We start from the raw sequence: 20,644 nt of genomic DNA, 5'->3' as shown, positions 1-20,644 counted from the left end.
AAGAAATGATATTACAATAAAACAACTGACAGGTGAACCTTGATTAAAATTTTTGCTAGAACCTCACTAGCTAAGCAATGTGAAACTGTTTTATCTTTGATTTTTTACTCAATCTGGTAAATCCTGACATTTTCCAGTGTTTTATCTGCTACTACAGAACTGGATGATCAGATTTAAGATAAAAAATCCTACAAATGGTGCAGAACACACTCGAAACTAGAGAGAAGAGACCTGAGCAGCTCTGCTGTGGTGGGATTCTCCAGGCTCCATGGAATTTTCTCTTCACCATTCCCTCCTTTTACCCAGATATCCTAAATTAAATGCTACATATTCCAAGAAGAAGAAACAGCAAATAAGAAAAGGATCATCTTTTGAGAAGCATATTTATTAGCCAGGGCAAAAGTCATTTTAGGCAAGGTTGATTCACAAATACACACAGAGGAGGATCTACAGAAGAGCAGGGCAGTTTTTTCTAAAGATTTCCTTAATTATGAAAACACAGAGAAATACAGAGAGAGAGAGAGAGGTGTGAGTGTGTCACACACAACCATTCAAGGTCGTGGTAGCACCAGCTGCTTTGCCTGCTGAAGCATTAAGGCAGTTGGTAGAGATGAACAATCCTCTCCAATAAATCCCATTACTCATTTGAAAGGTTTCAAACCAGGTACACATTTAACATCTGTATGGCAGGAAACTGGAAATGCTCCTGGCACAACACGTTTACATTGCCCACCAAACAATGACACAGCCATGCCCTTCCAGGTCTACATGTATTTATTTTTAAACAATTATCTACGTTTGACACTAAACTATTCATTAACCATGCAATTCAAATGTAACCTAAACCCTCCTGCTTTGCTTAAAGTGTCCTCCCTCTGCTTTTGATTCATTCCTTCACATTTTTTCCTTGTAAAAAATCCCCCAAGCCTGTTAAATCTTTCTGGTTTAACAGATTGGACAGTGGGGAGATCTCTTTACTGCCATGGAGTTATTGAATTTAGCAGCAGCATATTCAGGGAAGAAACCCCAGGAAAAACCTTTACTCTTCCTGGAATGGGCTGCTCACAGCCCTCTGCAAAGGGAACATTGCTAGAGGGGCTCAGGGAGTGCACTGACACTGGCACAGACCACATACAGAATCACACATACAAACAGAGTTTTCATAAAAAAAAAGATTTAAAATAAAGGTTAAAATTAGGCTGCTGCGATTCCAAATTAAAATTTTAATACCTTGAATATAAATATTCAAAGCAGCTATAATTTTAAGACGGCAATTAAAAGAAGAGGGGAAAAAGAAGAAAAAAACCAAACGCTTTCCAGAATGTCATTTGAAATAAATTAATCTCTGTGTTGAAATGGAAATTTATTAAGTTTGTCAAGTGTTTTAATGAGACCTTCTTGTTAGAGCTCACACAGAATCGATGTCTGAAGGGAAGTCCAGCTCATCTGGCTGCAGCAGCAAAATTTACTGACATATTCTCCCTCTAATAATGAATTATCTTGACTTATTCTTGATATGAGTTGTCTGGTCCTAACAGTAAATACAACCATAAAGCAATGAGAAATCCCAGCAGGATGATGACACTAATTGCACTGTCTTGACTTGAATTCAAATTGCTGAGCAGTAAATGAGATTACTAGCCTAAAGAAAATCTTAATTTAAATGTGCAGCTGCATTTATCTCATCTCAGATACAATTTTCCAAAGTGCTTAAAAAAAAATAATACTAGGCAGGCATGGAAGAGAAACCTTTATTTCTGAAGGTTTTCAAGATAATTAGGTGTCCTCGTGTTTTGTTCTTTGGCCATATTTTATAACAAGCAGTAATTTGCAGGTCAGAAGAGAAAAATGAGAGAATTTCTTCAATTGTTGCAACTTTTTCTGCCTTTGATACTGTCTTCTAATTTTTGTTTTCCAACATGGAGTATCTTTGATGAATAGAGAATCAAAGAGTTAAATTAGATAAAGTTTCAGACCCATGACTTATGGATAGTCTATCTTGAATCATGTAATTTTCTTGTAAGCATTGTAAAGGAACAGAAAACCTTTAGAAAATTATTTAAAAATATTAATTAACCTACCAATTCTAAAAAGAAGCTGATGTGCCAGATCTTTTCAATTAAGGGATTATGCTGACAAACTTAATTAGAAGCATCACAAACAGAAATTGTGTTTTCATTGTACTTGCATATGTGTCTGTCCCCAGAATAAATGAGATTTCCCTGAAAACATTTTTCTTTCTCTTAAAATCTGAAAATATGTGGAATACATGCAGTTAGCAGGGGCTCCTACACCCTGCCAGAGATTTGCAATCCAAGACTGATCAGATTCTTGGGCAAGAGGGAGGATCTTGATTAGCACAATGCAAAGTCTCAAAAGTAAAAAATAAAAAAAAACAAAATTCAAATGAACCCCAAAGACATTTGAGATAAATACTTCGGAATGGATTAAAATCTTGTTGTAATATTTTAAGATGAAGATTTTTTTAGCAGGTATGAGCATCTTGGTGAAAATGTCTCATGCCTTCTTCATGTTCTCTTCCAAATTTCCTAAGCCCTCAGCACCCTTAAGTAATATTTATTACTAATTATGTTAATTCAGAGTGTTTAGGGAGTAGTGTCTACACCTCAGAATTCTTCAGGCATCTTTCCAGAACAAACGGGATCAGGATTTAATGTATTTCCACTTGGAGCAAAAATACAATTTCCAGCTGCAAAGCCCCAGTGCATCCCAGGACTGGAGCACAGGCAGTGTATTACAAGTTTTAAGGAGTGTCAAGGCTACTATCACTTGAGTTCTCCTCTCCCCCAAGTAAATTTACACCCAAATTTTATGTCTGTTAATGCAATTTTTTTTTTTCTCACAGTAAACATCAGCTTGAAGAACAGAAACCAGGAGTAAGAAAATAAAGGAGTGGGGGAATGTAGCAATAATTAACAAAAGCCCCCAACATTTTGATCTGAGCACAGAAATACATTTGCAACAGAGATCTCTCCTCTGATGGATATGCAAAGTGCCTGTAGCTTTATAGAACAGGGCCAGGCCTCAGAATACAAATCCCTCCTCCTGCCCCACATTTGAATGCTTCTGCATGTAGCTGTGCTTGCCTCAACAGGAGGATTTGTATTGATCTTCATTTGACTGGCAATTCTCGTTATAATTGATAATTTCTCATCCCTTCGTAACTCCGGGCTGGCATTTCACAACGAAGCCCAGCACTGTGCAAGTGCTGAAATGGAAAGGTCAAGGACAAGAAGAAGCTTTCTCGAATTGCAGCTCTCACCTCACATTCCTTCCCAAGGTGCTTTTTGAATTAACAAGTTCTGGTGATGCTGAGCAGATGTAAAAAAAAAAAAAAAAAAATTAAAAGAAAAAAAAAGGGATGTGGTTTGTGCCTGAGTTACATGAAATAAAACATCTTGTTCCACCTGGCTCCTGTGCCTGACATTCTGGCCTTGGCTTTGCCACCTCCCAGCAGCTCTGAAAAGCTGAGTTCTGTCAAGCTGCAGAAAGCAAATGCCAACTGTATTGTGATAAATGTCCCAAGATGGAGGAATCAAGGGCTGCAGAAAAAGAATTCTGTTCCATTCTCTGCCTTTGGTGGTGCAAATGGTTGGAGGATTAATCAATGAGAACCCTTCTGGTTTTCAAAGGTACACAAGCATCGAGGTAGACTGGGCTCGTCCTCAGGCAGAGCCCACCCTGCCTTAAAAAGTAATAATAAATCCATTTATGTCACTCCTTCTAGAAGGACCCAGCTTCTCTCCACAAGGATCAATCAATTGATGGTCTAGACTTACTCTTTTAAAATTACTCTTCCTCTGGGAAGATGCATATTGGTAAAAGCAAAAGAAACTCATTTTTTTCCAGTGTAATATTCAGTTATTAGCACTCTTTGTTCCTTTTTTTCTCTACCAGAACATACATTTGTTAAACATAATCATTATTCTTTAACTCTCTGGATAGATGATATCCAACGATATTTTCCAAGTAAATGTAAACAGTCTCTTAATTCAGCATAACTGCACAATATCCTATGATTTATTAATGCTGGTGACTTTATAGTCCTCCAATTTTTATAATGATCCACGAAAGCTGTTCTATTAATTTAAAAAATGTAATTGTTTGAAAGGAAATCTCAGAGATATTCTCAATTATGCGTGATGCTGACATAAGATTGATTTTATCTGTTTACACCTGTCATGTAACTGATGATTAACCTCAGCATCTGTGGAATTCTATAAAGGAAAGCTTGCATGCACTTTTTTTATTTTCCTTACATTTCCATTGCTATTATCCACTTCTACGGTATGTTCTTTCTTGCTCTTATTGTGGTGGGGTTTTTATCATGGTTTATTCCTTTGGGGTTTCTTGGTTGTGGTTGTTTTTTGGGGTTGTTTGTTTGTTTTTTGTGGGGATTTTTTTGGTGGTGGTGGTGGTTTTTGGTTTGTTTGTTTGTTTTTTTGTTTTGTTTTGGGTTTTTTGTTTTGGGTTTGGGTTTTTTTTGTTTTGTGTTTGTTTGTTTGTTTGTTTGTTTTGGTTTTTTGTTTGTTTGGTTTTTTTGTTTTGGTTTGGTTTGGGTGGGGTTTTTTGGGGTTTTTTGGCTGTTGTTTTTTCTGTTTTTATTAAGTCCTTTTCAAAACTTCCTGGCATTTTAGCATTATCTGTTTAGAAGACAACTTCCATTTAGGGATTTAGCTCGTGGTCTTCGAGTAACTCCTTCATGACTATTTGTAAATATAAACGCCGTGGTGAATCAAGTCTATGACTCATCGAATTAATACGCATAAAGCATCTTATAAAAAATAACTTAATTCCAAACACAGAGTCTTTCAGACTGACCTGCTGTACCAGCAGTGTCTGCAGGAATGTTAACAAGAGGTGGCTGGGAGTTGATGGAAGGAAACTGAGAAAGGGAAGGGTGGAGGAGGAGTTGTAAACCCCAAACACAAATCTAGAAATCTTCCCTCGAAAATAAGAAAAATAATACTGGATAGTTTGGTATTCTCTTCTTTCAGGAAATGATGGATGCTCTGCTGAGTACTTTTGGCCATCACAGCTTTGAAGGAGTGACATAAAATGTGATTACACCTATCTGGTTTTGCCTTCTGTGCTACTGATGCCAATCCTGTTTCTCCTCTTTATGATTCCTGCAGTACCATGAGTTCTACAGTGCAGCACAACCAGCTCTGGGTCATACCTAATGACTGCTTCCATGGGAAAAAAGATGAAAATGAAACATCACCACGTTCATTTGTATATGGAAAATCTGCAGATGGATGAAGGGTTGGTTTGTAGAAATGTAGAAATGAGACATCCAGCCTAAGCAGTTATCCAGGCTGTCTTTACTTGGGAGAGAAGGCAGCTTCCTTAGGGGATACAGTCCAATCATCCCGAGGAAATATTCTGAATTAGGACAGAATTCTGCTGAACACAAGATCAGATCTGACCCTTGCATTTGAGACAATGAGTTTGGAGTCAGATTGTGCTCTCCATGATTTTCCTAACACTGTATGACATGGCAAAGGCAGAATCATCAGAGATTGGTCTCATGAGTCCCTGCCAGAACATTCCCTGGGCATCCAATATATGACTCCAATGTTTTCATTTGCAGATGGTGCATCCACCACACAGCAGAAACTCAATTCAGTTACCAAAAATGCCATTTTAGTGGACACCACAGTTAATCCACATGGATATTTCACAGAATATCACTGATCTGCCCAGAGAAATGAAATTCCCAGTCATCCACTCACAGGCCATGGGGTACTGAGTATATAAATTGTCTGGAGCTGGTAGCACCCCACATTCTGTGATTTTCCGAGACTGAGTAGAAAATGTGAATGAGAAGTTCCAGCTCCCTATATGTGGTAACCAAATACTTAGAAAGACTGGAAAAGTTTGAAGAAAAAGTGGAATGTGAATGGAAAAATATATTACTTCTTTGTTTGTTTCCAATGTTAAGACTATACCTACATATCCGTCTGCAGAAAAATGGAATGTCATTTTTTATCCTTTTCTTTTTCAGAGAATCCTCTCCACTCCTGTTCTTTCTTCCCTGACCCTATCTATTCCCTATTCTCTGAAATTCTGGTTTCAAGAACTTCTTCCTGTCTTTACCCCAAATCTTTCTAAATATTGTAGAAGTCTTCCCTGTCCACTGACTAAAGCATTCCCAAATTGCTTTTTACAACAGTTTTTTCATATAAAAAAGTACATTATGGTACTTTTAAAAGAAAGTTTTAAAAAGAAAAAAGGTGTTACTTGTTTAATAAAGTCGATTATTCTGTTTGAGAAGCAAAACAGCATTCTCATGGTAAGCAATAAAAAAGCACCATGACTTAGCAGATGCATAGGAATTACAGCTGAGTCTTTCAAGTTGCAGAAGAAAATGTTGATCATAATAACTCAAAGAATTCCATCCCCTTAGATGCAACCATAAAGTTGGACATGTTATAAAAAACCAAAGAAAAACAATGTCCAAGTGTCTGATTTGCTGAAGTGAAGCAGAGGTAGGCTTGGCTCATGAGAAAAAACGATTCCATCTCTTCCTGCACATCTGCAATATCCTCTTGGATACTTAAACTTATATGAGACATATATTCTGATCCTGAAAAATTAAGAGATCCTTTCCGGAGAGTAAAGGCAGGCCTGAAGAAAGAACATCAAATCTAATGTTACATGATTTTGTTTTCTGCATTGCTGGAGGAAAAAGCCCCCATCAAACAGAGCCTTCACAGCATCTGTACAAACACACTCTGCCCTGGGGCTACAGAAGGCAAGAGCTACTTTACCTCCCCTTTTACTTCAATTTTCTAGTTTTATTCTGCTTTTTTCTTCCTTTTCTTCTTTTCTACAAGCTCAGCCTCCTGCTGACTGGTGTAACAGCCTTTTTCTTTTTATTTTATTTTCTCATCTCCTTCTGTGACTTCACAAGCCCAGCTGCTGCGGGTGTTTTCCGGAGTCAGCCAATCCTGCTGAACAGGAGATGGAGCAAGTGTTCCTCCACCACATCTCCTCTCATTTTTACACCCTTCCATCCTCTACCTCACTTCCACAGGAGGGAAATGGGCCAGGAAAATTGCTGAATACAGCAACCATCTCAGGAATGGCTGAAGTCTTTTCCTAAAGAGAACAGAGATGCTGCAATTTGTTTTAGCTAAGTATACTTAGGGAGAAAGAAGAAGTGCCCCAACTTCCTTGGCAATGAGTAAACAGCAATAATAACAAATAAAAAAGAGCAGAATTGAAAATGAGGGACTTAAAATGGCCCAACACAAAGTCTGAGCAGCATGAGGTCAATGAAGCTGGCAATTTAAGCATTGCAAGAATAAAAAAAAAATAAAAAAAAAAAAGACAAAATGGTGATGTTGTAATTAAGACACTCCACTGATGAACAGACGTCTTGCTTGACTTGGGATATGGCACCAGACTTCTGGAACAAAGACAGAGCTGCTCAATCAAACTGTTTTTCTATCTGATGGGGCTACTTGTAAAAGGTTATTAAATCAGCAAAAAGTCTTCTTTACTGTAGCCCAGCTCTTCATAATTAAACTGATAAAACCCTATTACTCATGCTTAGAGCATGGGGTTCTTTAGAGCAGAATTCATTCTTTAGGATCTTGTCATATCTACTGCAATGGGCCTCCAAAGCATTTCAGAGAATTCCAAATAACATCCCTATTTTCACCACATTCTAAATTGCTTAATTATTTTTTTCATCCACACTTTTGCCCTAATATAATTCATATTCTTCAATTCTTGCACATTTTCCAAATGCTGTTGTGTCTTTTTGAAACTGCTACAGCCTTCCAAAGGATGGTTGCACCGTGGCAATAACCAAAAAACAGTGTGAGTGGAATATTTTGTTTGCTTTGAAGAGAAAAGAGATGGATAAACTCATCATTATTTAAAAAGAAAATGCATCTTAGGAGGCACATGTAGATATTCTTCTGCTGCTGTTTTACACCTAAGAAGAAAAAAGAGAGGGAAAGGCACAAAAACAGGGGGAAGGAGAAGAAGACAATAACAAAGAGAAAGAGAAAGTTAAATGAAATAAATACCAAGGAGATGATCGAAAGTGGAAGGAAAACATGTGAATCTCCAAACATCACTTGGAAAAGAAATATAATCCTCACTCACTTTTTGCTAGACTACCCTTGTTCAGTTTCTTTTTATCTCTTCTGTGGATAAAATCTCAAACCTTCTCTTGTTTTGGAAAGTACATCCTCACAACTTCATATCCCCATCTCGCTCTTGCATGGCGTTAACTTTAATTTTTCCCCCAAGTGCTCTTGAGACTTGTCAGAAGATATGAGGGAACAGCATCAATCCCTTTATTAAGGTCATTTACCAACCCTCCTGATATTCATTTTGCCAACTGTTTTCTTAATAACCCTAACATTTTATAATTTCCACTGGTACTCTGAAATTTATCCAAGAGTTAGCAGCCATCACGATGTCCTCAAGCTAACCTGTTTATACTTGGCCAGATTATAAGTTTGGGAAAATCATTATTTGAGTCCTTTGCTGCAAGAGCTTGCCAGAAGCATGCTGCTAAAACCTCTCAGATTTATTACGAGGATTGTAATTTTCTACTGACTTGATTTGATTAGACTTTGCTTGTCAATGTATTTACTGGTGGCCCAAAACTAAACAAACTGGACACAGGAACATATTTGTAATGAAAAGTAGTGTTTCATGCAAGCCAGGGATGCTCTAAGGATTGTATGGAACTGCAATTCCCACTTCAGGGAAAAAATAAACAAAAAAATCCAAACAAAACAAACCTGGAGATGAAGAGAACATTTTTGAACAAATATCACATTTGTCATCACGTAGAAATGACAGTTTTTTAGGATACTCAAGCTACAGGTTAATTATCAAATATTTTCAGTGTCCATGAGGTATCTGGAATACTCTCACGATAAGCAAAAACTGGAAAAGTGAGCAGGGATCTCTGACAGCTGATATAACCCAGATTTAGCCCAAACTGAGACTCTGGATTTCAGTACTGACCATGGAAAAAGTTAATACAGGGAAAATTCCCATCAGTTTGGGTTATCCTCTTTTCAGAGGGCTTGGCCACGCTGCATCCTGAGGTCGTGTTTGCTTCAGCTCCTGCAGGGTGTAACCCACAGCCACACTCCTGAACGTTCTCAGAGCAGCTGTCAGGGTGAAGGGGCTCAGCCTGAGCACCAAGAAAAGGCTGCACACCTTGACAATACCACATAAAGAAAATTTAGGCAAATTATTTAGCATCAAAACCGAGGAGAAGATCCTGGAGCTCAGCCAGAAGGGTTCTTGTATTTTTCCTTTCCCGCTGCCTATTCCTGTTTCCAACTATAGCCTTTCAACTCATGTAATTAATGAAATAAGGAGCCCAAAGAGGGAGAGTCATTCATTATATAACAGGGATTTATCTGGGAACATAAGTCACTGATCAGTGGCTATAATCAAAGGCTGAAATAATTTTAATTAAAAGACAAGTTGTGCTCTGGCCATTCCCTGCCATTTAACCTGGGAGCTGAAACTCACCCTTTATCTTCAGCCATTCACTGCAGAGTTTTCTAGGTCTGATTTTTGGGGTCCTCTCTGTTCCCTCCCTCCATTTCATCTTTCATCAAACCCATTTTCCACAACCAAATCTTTGTGTCTCAACTTTCAGAGTGCAGAGGAGTGAACTAAAAAACCCCCTGGGATCTTTCTAGCTTATATTTTATAATGATTGAATTAATTAATATCATTTAACATGATCGTGCTAAAAATAATGGCACTGCTTTAAATTCACAAAAGAAGATCTATTTGATTATTAAAAACTAAAGGTTTTTAGTTTATTCTGTTTAGTGTGTATTTTCAGCTTAAGCAGGCAGCTTTCAAGACAAAAAAAAAAAAAAAAAAAAAGAAATATTAGACAGTGTGGAGAACTGAGAAAACTGCTGTTAAACTACTAAACTCACTTAAAATATAAAATCGATAATATTTGTATTTTAGGTCAAAGGCAAAGACCTGATGTGCAAAATACAGCATTAAAAGTGAAAATAGCACATTACAGATTTGCATTCATTTATCTAAGGAGGAGTCTACACCAGCTTCATAGGTGTATCCTGTTAGGAAAAGAATTCAAAATACAACAAAACCTCCCAAAAAAAGCCAACAGCCAAATTCTGCTCAGCACACAGACAGAGAAGAGATGGATGATCCATGCACCAGAAACCAAAAGCAGTGGAAGAACTTTTCACAGAGCAAGTTAAGCTTTACAAATTCCTGTTCAGTCAATTCTTTCTCCTGCAATGTGCAATTTTTAGCACCACATCTTTTTTCATGTCCTTTCTCCCACATAATAAATCAGGAATATTTTCTGGTATTTTCCAAGGACAGTCGATGCAATATTTACGCTGCTTTTGAATAATGCTGAAAGGTACCTGAGGCAGTAAATATTCAGCTTTGCTTGCTGCCAAGCATTTCATATTTTTAATATATATTTCTGTACTTTATTATATATATTTTAAAGAAGCTATCTATTTCCTCACATACACACAGCAATATTTAGATTCATCTGCGTTTAAGTATCTGTTGAAAGATAACAACTCAACTTTGAAATATTTCTCTCATTATAAAATACAGACACTTAAGAAAATACTATTTTATTAATATATATTAAAGGATCTTAAGTTCAGCACAATCTCATCCCCTGTGTAAATCCTATGGATGGGAAAACTTTTCATACAGTCCCCAACCAGTTTGATCTTGGCTGCCAACTTTCACGCACTGTCACCCCTCACTGCAGTTGATTATGCAAAATGAAACAAAATTACACATTTCAAATGATGCTTTTCAGATGCAGCTTCGAGTCTCACCATAACCAAGACAGGTCAGTTGTGAAATCTGTCAGCCCCATTAGCCTGTAAAAACTGTTATTTTTCCCTAGCATCTGGAAAACCTTTTCTTTTCCCCCCTAAATGGAGGCTAGTGAACTCCTAAAACTCTGGAATGCTCGAAGAGTTTGAATTCTATGGATCTATTGCACTTTCTCACAATTCACAAGGTGCTGAGCAGCTGCTGTGATTCAGGAATATGGAAGAATCTTACAGACAAGGATTTTTCCTTAAGATAAACCTGGGTTAGATGAAACATGGAAACACAGGGCTGTTGTGAGAATATTTACCACTAAATTTTGTAAGAATGGTCAAGAGCTTCTAGTAATTACAGTAAAGAGGGTTATGCAGTAAAACTGGAAAGGAACAAAATGGGGGAAAGCATGACAATATCTATGGTATTTGTGTTCCCAGGGAAGGGAACAGAGCTGGGGAAGGGTCTGGAGCACCAGGAGCAGCTGAGGGGGCTGGAAAGGGGCTCAGCCTGGAGAAAAGGGGGATCAGGGGGGACCTTGTGGCTCTGCACAGCTCCTGACAGGAGGGGACAGCCGGGGGGGTCGGGCTCTGCTCCCAGGGAACAGGGACAGGAGGAGAGGGAACGGCCTCAGGCTGGGACAGGGGAGGTTGAGGTTGGATATTGGGAAAATTCCTTCATGGAAAGGATTGTCCAGCCCTGGCACAGCTGCCCAGGGCAGTGCTGGAGTCCTAAACCCTGGAGGGATTTAAAAGCCGTGTGGATGTGGCACTTGGGGACATGTCAGTGGTGGCCTTGGCATCAACTGGGCTCAATGATCTTAAAGACCTTTTCCAACTTCAGTGATTCTGTGGTTCTAAGTATAAACAATTAATAAACGCTCTGATGACCACAACAAATGGCAGCCATTAAGATGACTACAAGTTTGTTTTATCTTTCTGTTTTAAAAGCACCTTCTCATTTTTAATACCAAAGTGTCTTTTTAAAATACTCCCTGGGAAGTTCTGCTCATTGCTGTAGTTGCCCTTCAGCTGAACAGTATCAGAAGAAAGGAAAAGTTAAATGTAGGAATTAAGCACAAGAGGTATTTGCTAAAAGAGAAGATAAAGTATTCTTGGCAAGAAGAAGGGGAGCTAAAAGCTGATTCCTTCTTGCTTTCTCTAAAAGAAAAGCACAAAATGGTAATTCTGCAAAGCATCAGTTTGAATGTGACCCTGTGAATGAGAAAGTCATTCAGAGTTGGGTTTTTTTCCTTAAATAGTGCTACAGATTTTATATCTGTTTCAGCCTAAAGTTGTGTCATGGAAATCCCATTTGGGTTGAAAAGTTACTGCAAGCAGCATCTTTTAATGGACAGGGCATTAGACATGGTGAAATAACTTGGGTTATATTGCTGTAGACTTCTGTGACTTTGAGGAGAATAACAGACAGTACTTATTTTCCCTATCTGCACAATTCAAAAGTGATACTTTTTTATCCTTTGTCATTTATTTTGACATCTCTAGATAAAAGGCAAAAAGACAGAGAAGTAATATTAAATTCTTTATTTGTGATGAATGCAATTATCTTTATCCATATACTTTTTATGGCCTTTTTTTTTTTAAATTGAGTAGTTACATGGAGTTTCAAAATCCAACTTTATATTATGTGAAGTGATATTATTTTAGAAAAAAGAAAGCATAAAAGATCTTTACACTTGACAGATCCAAAGGATAATTCAACCCATCACAAATAGGTGTCTTAAGTAATTTATGACTTTTTTTCCTCTGTGTTTCTCCATCGACTGACTATAGAAGGATGATTATCTTAAATTATGTGCAAAACTTTTCCACAGCTGCAAGAACTCTATAAGCACAGTAAAACAGGGTTTGGGATGTAATCTCAGTTTGGGAGCTGTGACCTATGGAACTGTAGTGTTTGTACGCAAGCTGGAAGTTAAACACATTAAAAGAAGGATGAATAAATCTCATTTACATGACCACAACTATTAATGTGATGGTAGGGACAGATGAATTTTGGTGCTACAAAATCGTATTTTTAATTGGAAGGGTAGAAAAGCACACTGGAGATTACAAGGTAGAGTCTCTGTGTATTTTCAGAGTTTATTGCCAGAATTTTATTTTAGCTATGGGTTATTCCTCTCAGTTGTCTGGTGGATTTAGTGATCACTGAGCCACTGCTCAAGGGATTGCTGTGGAATCAACGAGATAATCACTTTATTATCAGGGAAGAGAAGTCAGATTGATGTCATTATTTATGAGTTCAGATTACACTGTCTTAAAAATTCCCATTGCTTTATGTTTTTAACTAAGTCTAAAAAATTTCAGAAACACATTTTTCTCTTTTTATATATGGCATTAGGACTTCCATCCAGCCTGTCCTAGGGCTTAAAGGGGCTCCAGGAGAGCTGGAAAGGGACTTTGGACAAGGGATGGAGTGACAGGACAAGGGGAATGGCTTCAAAGTGCCAGAGGGCAGGGCTGGATGGGATATTGGGAGGGAATTATTTCCTGTGAAGGTGGGGAGGGATGAGCAGAAGCTGCTCAGAGAAGCTGTGGCTGCTCCATCCCTGGCAGTGTCCAAGGCCAGGCTGGATAAAGTTCTGAGCTACCTGGGCTAGTGGGAAGTGTCCCTGCCCATGGCAGGGGGTGGAATTGAAAGGTTTTCAAGGTCTCTTCCAGCCCAAGCCATTCTGATTCTGTGACTTCTCTTCAACACTTTAAAGTCTGAATGGAACCAGCTGTACCTAGGTCAGTACTCACAGGAAGTTCCTCACTATTTAGCACCAACTCACTTCAGAGAAAAAAAATAACCAAGTGTTCAAGTGAACTATTTGGATGTAAAACCTACACACTGGCATATGGATATAGGCTCCTTTATAAATAAACCATACTTTTCCACTCATTTGCAAATACAAATAATTGCCCAAGCTTAGTTATCTCCCCTTTCGAGCTGAAAAGTTGATATAAATAGTTTTCTCCATAAAGTTCAGCTACTCAAAAGAAGAAAGGCATTTTAATATTGCAAAAGTAGCTAAAGCCAATATTTGTTCTGCAGCAAGAGCATGTGTTGTTTTCTTCTCAACAATATTTTGAGTTGTTATAGAGCCATCGCTGTATTAAACCTAATGGATTTCAAATTAATTCAGCATTTATATTCTGATCATATTTTCTGTCCTATATCTGAAAGGATGCATTCAGCTGATAATAACAGGCTAGAGGAAACAATACTGATTATTTGGAATTAAAATGGCTAAGTTGAAGCTGTTTCATGCTGGAAGGAGTCTATCGATGCCTTTATTTGCTAGGTGCAGCCAAGTCATTGACACAAGGAGGTGACAAGTCAAGGTTAAGTGCAGCAGGACGGTGTTTGGTGATGCTCCTGACTTCCTCATCCCTTCCCTTGCTTAAAGGAGCATCCAGAAAGCTCTGGAGGCTTCTTCCTCCTGTTTTTACTAATACCAATCCCAAGAGAGTAACAGGAGTAATCCCATCTCGGAGCTGTGGGGTAACTCAGTGTCACAAGCAGAGACAAGCAATGACCTGTAAGGGGACACAGCCAGACACAGCAGGGCTAAATGCTGAAATCACACAGTAAATGTAAGAAATGCCACACAGCAGCATTGCAGATATCTCTTTATGTGCATGTAAAGCAATGATGTGCAACATTCACTAATTAGCAATGTGAGCTTGTAGCCCAGAAAGCCAATGGTGCTCTGGGCTGATCCCCCAGCGTGGGCAGCAGGGGAGGGCAGGTTCAGCCCCTGTGCCCTGCTCAGGTGAGACCACACCTGCAGAGCTGGGATCTCCAACACCAGCAGGACCTGGAGCTGCTGGAGAGAGCCCAGAGGAGGCCACGGAGCTGCTCCAGGGCTGGAGCTCCTCTGCTCTGGAGCCAGGCTGGGAGAGCTGGGGGTGCTCACCTGGAGAAGGGAAAACTCCAGGGAGAGCTCAGAGCCCCTGGCAGGGCCTGAAGGGGCTCCAGGAGAGCTGGAGAGGGACTGGGGACAAGGGATGGAGGGACAGGACACAGGGAATGGCTTCCACTGCCAGAGGGCAGGGTTAGGTGGGATATTGGGAAGAAATTGTTCCCTGTGAGGGAAGGGCCCTGGCACAGTGCTCAGAGTAGCTGTGGCTGTCCCTGGATCCCTGGAAGTGTCCAAGGCCAGGTTGGACAGGGCTTGGAGCACCCTGGGACAGTGGAAGATGTCCCTGCCATAACAGGTGGGGAACAAAACTAGGTTTAAGGTCACGTTCCACCTAATTCATTCTGATTTTCTGCATAAGAAGAAATATTTCCCTGCTATCTTAAGGCTGAGTTCAGTGCAATGCCCACCCCTCAGCCCCTGGCTGCTCCCCATGGACACAGCTATGGATTTCTGGCTGCAAGAGCAGCACTGATGTTCCATCCTTCCTTGGGCCTGGCAGCACTTCATCCATAGGCAAAGGTTGCTGCTGCTGCCAGCAATACCCAAATAAAGGAAATTTATGAGCCCATGTTCTTATCTCCATCACCAACATCATCAGAAAGGTGATGTGTAGAGATACACTTTTGTTAGAGACTGGAAGATTTATTTTCATAAGGAAACACAGATGCAGCTGCACTACTCATTGTGTTTAGCAATTTTACCCAAAACACATAATAATGACAATTGCCAAGAGAAAATGGTCCCTGCATCAGGATCCTTCTGGGGACTAACACAGCAATCAGTAATTGGCACAATCTCATTTTCAAGTCAGGAGGAGGTTTTGACATCGCTTGCCCTGGCAGCCATTATCTGTCCATTAGATGGGAACAACAGAAAAGCTGAATCACAGCTATCAAACCCAGGCAGTGCCACTAAAGAGTCACAACTTTGCACTTCTGCAGCTTTTTCATGTATTTTAATTGCTTGCCAGTCCACATTATCTGCCTTTGACCAATTAGCTGCACTTGGTTGCTCTACTGCCTATTTTCATGTGTGTAATATACTTCTGGACATTTTTCAAGAGGTAAAAAACCTATTTACCTGCATAAATCAAAATACTAATAACTAAAAATGTTACATTTATTATGATAAAACCATTTAAAACTTTGCTTTATACATCAACTACATTGGAAATTTCCATGGCTTTTTTGTTCTCCCTATAAAATATATTTCCACAATGCTTTCCCATAAGTATAAAAGAGGATTTGAAAGTTTCCACTTCAGAAATTATAATGTTCTCCTATTGCTTCTGGGTTTTTCTCCACCACAAAAGATTTGTAGTCTTCTCCAGTGAGGAAGGTCGTGGATAGTTTTATTATGCAGCCAAGCAAATAACCAGAATCTGGCCAAGCAGCCAAAAGTCATTTTTCAAGTTCTGCAGCTGCCTGCCACAGAGAGGTGATGGAGCCTGGAGACTTCACTTTAATTAATCTCTCTTTTCCCTCATCTCCTCTCGATTCAAAGTGGGTAAAAAATTGACCTCGTCCATGACTGTAGAGATTGTTTTGAAATTTTAGTAATAATTCACTAATAATTAACTGTCTCAAATGTGAACCAGATACTTTGTACTCAGCTAAGAAAAAAAGAAAAACAAAACCAAAAACCCCAAAGAAAACACCTCACCAAAATGTAGATCACAGTAACTTTACTTTTCAAGGTGTTCTTGCTCCACGAGAGAAATCTCTTAGCAATAAAAGATCATACATCCACGCCTGTAAATAAATACCTGTGTGGCAGTGAAAATCAGGAATAACACAGTATTTTGGTCTAGCAAACCATCCCCTGGGGCTCATTTCAATCACCTGATTATGATCCTCACCACGCCTGCTTTACTTTACGATTAATAATGTTCACAACTTCCCCCTGAGCCTCATCTAGGAAGGGCAGACAGCCCACGGTGCCCACGGGCTGGCCTTTCTCCAGGTGCAAGCAATGGTCCTTCACCACAATGACACTTTTGGAGGTCAGAATAAAACAAAGTAATGTGCAATTCAGCCCTGTGCCAGCCAAGTGAAACACCTCAAACTGTTCCCAGCTCCTCCTCGCCAGCCAGCAAGGGCTGACTTTCAATCATTGCCTACAACTGTAACCGAGTCCAGACGAGCATCTCAAAGCAACAACAAAATATCTGTGCAGATGGATTTAAACAGAATTCATTTTCCAGTCACTTATACAGCCTAAAACTCACAGGCAGATTTTAGCCCAGGAACTTGGAAGTGATTTTTTTATCTTTCTAAACCTGTGAGTTTGTCAGAAAACCATCACCCTCCTGGAAGCCCCAGCCTAGGGGGAAGCAGGGTAGGGAACAGCAGTGACCTCCCAGCCCTGGACCTGCAGGGAGAGCAGGGGCTCAGTACTGGGACAGAGGAAAAGTTCCTCACTGCAGGAGATGGGTTTTTATTGCTCAGCTTCAAACTACAGGGGAAAAAACCAACCATGGAAAATAACACAAATGCCTGTGCTCAATTTAAAAAAAAATGACTAAAGAATATACAAAGATCTAGATAAACACAAACAGAAATAAAGCTATAGATCCAGGAAGATGAGGGAGCAGATCCAGAGATGAATGTCAAGGAAATTAAAGATTAATAGTGCAATGCCTGTCTTACAGACAAAAGTATTTTTACTCTGAAAAAAGATTAGAGGAAGGATAAATAGTTCATAGCAGCTGTTTGACATGTCACTAAATATGCATTACTGGGAGATACTTCACTACAGTGGCAGTGAAATGGAAGAAGAAGCTGATAATCATGAGAGCAAAAAAATGTAGGGATTTCAACAGCTGGACCTTTTAAAAATAATTGATATTTCAAATTTGATTTTATGACTATAATCTACATGAAAAAATAGTTAATCATGAGAGCACTGGTTTCAAAATTTTTGAATGTAACAGATTTATAAAGAATTATCATTTAAAAAAATGCAAAGCCAACAAGCCCACCTGATTTTCAACAAGGAGCCACAATTGTCAAAAGTAGAAGAAACTGGATGAGGGAAAAAAAAAGTTTATGCCATGCAGTAGACAGTAAAGAAAATTCAGTTTACAAACTGGGGAAAAAAAGAATCTGAATCTGGATGGAGCAAATCACAGCCACGGGAATGAGGCTCTGACATCTCCCAGCAGCTCCTTCACCTTTCCTACCATAATTTCCATTTTTTTCCTATTTTTTTAAAAATACCTTACGGGAAAAAAAGAAACCAGAAGATCATTCCAGCTGACTTCAGGTGTGAGCCAGGCTGTGAATCTGCTGGAGCTGCACCTCTCCCTGTCCTCTGGGCTCGTTTTCTGTACCAACCTCTCTCCCTGCATCCAGGATTTCAGTGCTGAGCATCAGACAAAACTGCTGCTCTTCCCTTTGGCACACAAACCCTCCATGCCAGCCCCAGACTCCGGGCACTTTACTGAAATAAATTCCTTTCATTCTACCTGGGCACCAGGTGTTTATATTATGCAGGCAGTAGACACTGGTGAGTGGGAGTAAAGGACTGAATTCCTGTCTCAGTCTTCCCCTGAGGTTGTTTAAATTATGATCAAGCTGTTTTTCAAAGCAGACACCTTCCTGTGTGTCTTATACAGCATAATACAAACTCATTCAAAAAGAGATTATTCTTGTTTTTCTGAATCTGGACTCCTAAATGAAGTCCTCCTGCAGTTAACTCTATTTTAAATTATTTTTCCAATGCACCATAGGATTCATCTACGTGAGAACACTGGTTCAAATTTCACCATTCACAATTTGATTTAGTTGCATGCAACCTTGCTTTATTTCCATTTATCTTGTTACAGTTCCAGCTAATGGGGAATTGAGTGAAGTTCTGGCTCAGCTGCACAGAAGCAAACAGCTGTAGAGATTTAAGATGCTCCTGCTCTCCAGCTGCTCATTCTGTCCCTCTGCCAGATCTTACTGTCCCTGAAAACTTGGCAGAAGTGGGTCTGTCCTACAGCCTCAAGCACTGTGGCTGACATTTGTCCTGATGCAAAGGAATTGCCACACATTTTCTCTCTTCAATCTATTAAAGATGCATCGACCTTCAGAGAAGGGGCACAACAGAGCACAGGCAGTGTCACATTTGAAGGTGACTTTCCCCTGCTCACCTCCTGCTGAACAACACTGGATCACGTGGAGGGCACCTTACCAAAACTGTCCTTCACTGACACGAGAAAAATCCCCTGCACTGCCATGTCCCAAAGGTTTCCAAGTATTTTGCATAATTAATAGATTTATCTGGTCTGCTTGAACTCCTCTGTGTCATGGAAATTCCACGAATTTTGAAGCACTGTGTGGGTCACTTCCAGCTCAGGATATTTTGTGACTCTATGACCTGCCAGGTTCATTTCACAGAACCACACACAGAACTGGCACAGTTTGGGTTGGAAGGGATCTAGAAAATCCTGCCATGGGCAGGGACACCCCCCATTGTCCCAGGGTGCTCCAAGCCCTGTCCAACCTGGCCTTGGACACTTCCAGGGATCCAGGGACAGCCACAGCTGCTCTGGGCACCCTGTGCCAGGGCTCACCACCCTCAGAGGAAAGGATTTCTTCCTAATATACCAAATAAACCCTGTCCTCTGGCAGTGTAAGCCATTCCCTGTGTCCTGTCCCTCCATCCCTTGTCCCCAGTCCCTCTCCAGCTCTCCTGGAGCCCCTTCAGGCCCTGCCAGGGGCTCTGAGCTCTCCCTGGAGTTTTCCCTTCTCCAGGTGAGCACCCCCAGCTCTCCCAGCCTGGCTCCAGAGCAGAGGGGCTCCAGCCCTGCAGCAGCTCCGTGGCCTCCTCTGGGCTCTCTCCAGCAGCTCCAGGTCCTGCTGCTGTTGGCCCCAGGGCTGGGGCAGCTCTGCCTGTGGGGAATCACCTGAGTGGGGCACAGGGGACACTGAAAAGTGTCACTTTTCTAAGTGACAAAGAGACAGCAGTTAAACATTTAATACAGTATCATTAAATTATTTCAAGTTTCCAAACAGGATTTGTCTTTGAGCTCTTCTGGGAAGGGAGAGCAGGATCATGGAGCTCCTCCATCCCTGAGCAGCTGCCTCTCAGAACTGACCATTGAAGCAGAGCAAAGCGAGAGGGTTTCTACCTCCATCACAGGTCAAGTCCAGGACTAGTTTTTATTTCTGTGCCCTTCCTTGTTTCCTTGCTCAAGTTACAAACCCAGAACACACTAGCTGAGGGAAAAGTTTTACAATTTTACAATTGTAAAAATCACAAATTTTACAATCTGCCTGCCCTTCACAAATTTTCATGTTTGTGGAGCATTTTTCTAAAATGAATGTGTATCTTTCCCAAGCTGCCACTTTGCTGTCAGATCTCCCAAAAGACTATTCATGGCACAGTACAGGTGATAGCTCATGCATGCCAAGTGTGTTCTCCAAACCATCCTCCCACCAACACTGCAGGGCTCATGATGTCACAGCAGCTACCTAAACTTCCACCCAGCCAGATCTGCCTGGGAGCCCATCTGTCACAGCTCCATCCAAAACTGTATGGGTGGCTCTTTAGAGAAAACCACACGGAATGTGAGAGGCTGCATCATTTAACAACCTCATTTTTTAATAGATACGGCAACAGTTGGGGCAAAGTCATGGGGAAAGTGGAACAGAAGTCCCAAATTGCTTAAATATTTTCATATTGGTTCTCACCAAAGTTAAATCCTGTGAAATGCACCCAATCATGGTGGTTAAACGAGCTGTTAACCACTCCCTACCAAACCCTCCTGATAGTACAGCAGAATTCAGGCTTTATTTGATTCTATTTCCATGTCTTTATGTTTTTCCCTTAGAACTCGAAGGTTATTTCATACACTACAAAACACCTTCAAGTAATTAC

The 20,644-nt window shown here is 40.1% G+C and overlaps 1 protein-coding gene across 2 annotated transcripts in view; it reads right to left on the bottom strand.

The window, feature by feature from the left end:
- The window catches only part of CTNNA2 (catenin alpha 2), a 464,238-nt gene that overhangs the window by 222,498 nt on the left and 221,096 nt on the right, over nucleotides 1-20,644 (bottom strand). The gene's annotated exons all lie outside the window — the stretch shown is intronic.

The sequence above is a fragment of the Prinia subflava genome, chromosome 7 (genome assembly GCF_021018805.1).
Source record: "Prinia subflava isolate CZ2003 ecotype Zambia chromosome 7, Cam_Psub_1.2, whole genome shotgun sequence".
Taxonomy (NCBI): Eukaryota; Metazoa; Chordata; class Aves; order Passeriformes; family Cisticolidae; genus Prinia; species Prinia subflava.
This window is presented reverse-complemented; position numbering and strand designations above follow the sequence as displayed.